The sequence below is a fragment of the Dama dama genome, chromosome 24, assembly GCF_033118175.1.
Source record: "Dama dama isolate Ldn47 chromosome 24, ASM3311817v1, whole genome shotgun sequence".
Lineage (NCBI taxonomy): Eukaryota > Metazoa > Chordata > Mammalia > Artiodactyla > Cervidae > Dama > Dama dama.
This window is the reverse complement of record NC_083704.1, coordinates 47,019,279-47,021,030: the sequence shown is the minus strand read 5'-3', so window position 1 is coordinate 47,021,030 and position 1,752 is coordinate 47,019,279.

Below are 1,752 nucleotides of genomic sequence, written 5' to 3'. Positions count from 1 at the left end.
TAGGGGTAAAAAGATATTCTGCTTACTACAATTAGCCCATAAAAGGATACTATCAATTTCTCTGACCAGCCAAAGGTTTTAAACAAAAAGGAAAGCTCTCTTGGATTGAGTTGGCTAAAAAGTTTCTAAGTCTTCAGGAGTTGAAGTGTCCAAATCATTTTTTTCATGCAGCAGGAAAAACAAAAGGGAAATTTTGACTGATTTTCTTTAGCTAAGATAATTTTGAGTTTGGGAAGCTGAAAAGCAAAACTGGGGATGGTTTTAATCCCATCTCATGATTTACCTACAGATTACTGAATCTCCATCATTAATATAAATTATATTTCCGAGTGATATATTATAAAAAATAAATGAACGGTAATTTCCTCTCCTAGACTTAAGCCACGTAGAAGGCAATGGCAACCCACTCCAGTACTCTTGCCTAGAAAATCCCATGGACGGAGGAGCCTGGTAGGCTACAGTCCATGGGGTCACGAAGAGTCGGGTACGACTGAGCGACTTCACCTTCACTTTTCACTTTCATGCACTGGAGAAGGAAATGGCAACCCACTCCAGTATTCTTGCCTGGAGAATCCCAGGGATGGGAGCCTGGTGGGCTACCATCTATGGGGTCGCACAGAGTCGGACACGACTGACGTGACTTAGCAGCAGCAGACTTAAGCCAAATACTCCTTACTGTGTTTATCTCAATTATTAAGGTCCCAAGGGTAACCCTCCCTCCCCTGCCCCATGTCTTTGGAAGTATTATTTACAACAAATGAGAGAGAACATCGCTTGATCCACAGGTTAAAATGTTGGCAATACTTATTACTATTAGGAGTGAGCTTATGTGCTTAAATCTTGCCGGGTTCAGCATAAACACTGACAGTGATAAGTTAGGCTGATGAAAACCAATCAATACCATCTCCACACTTCACTTCTGTACTGCTTCACAGGATTACAGGTGATTAACTACAGGAGAATATGTCAGGAGTAAAAATTAGTGTTATCTGTGGCCCATGTTTATTGGTTATTTAATCCTTATAAGTCAGATTATTTTGACTTAATGTGATTCTAAATTACATTACAGCCACCCAAACCAGAACCCAAATATTCATTAAGATGTAAAGCTCCAATATCCATGATGAATGAATTGTAACTTAGATTTATCCTTTGTTGTACGTTAACTGTATCACCTACCATTAAAAGTTTGTATAATTTAAGATACGAGAGAAAAATTTCTTCATCTTAGGTGACCAAAGTCTCTGGCTGAAGGTAAGCTCAGGCTTCAGTATACCTTGTTTTACATGCCAAGTGAGTCTGGAGAGTGATCTTATAGTGTGGTCAGGGATCTGTGAAATATCTGGGCAACAGAAAAAACAAAAAGCAAAACCCGTACTCTCACTACCAAATTACCCACGTACACTCACACGACCAGCCAACCCACTTGCGGAGACACATTTCTGGGAGTTCTGGTGGAGTCAGGGCTCGCTGGCACAGAACTGATCTGTTGTAGCTTGTCTCACAGGAGGTTCTGTGGGAGGCTCAGCCGTGCTGAGACAGATGCTCTCCTGGAAGAGCGCTCTGAGGACAGAGGAGTTTGCCTATATCCCATTTCTCCTTGGACATTCCCTATGCTTGTTGGATTATTACAGCCACCGAGACTTTCTCCAGTGAAGCCCAATGACCCGTTTCTGCTTCTCCAGTATTTTCCAACATTGTGTGACCATGGGCTTCTTCCGCTCTCCCAATACATTTATTCACATCGAATGA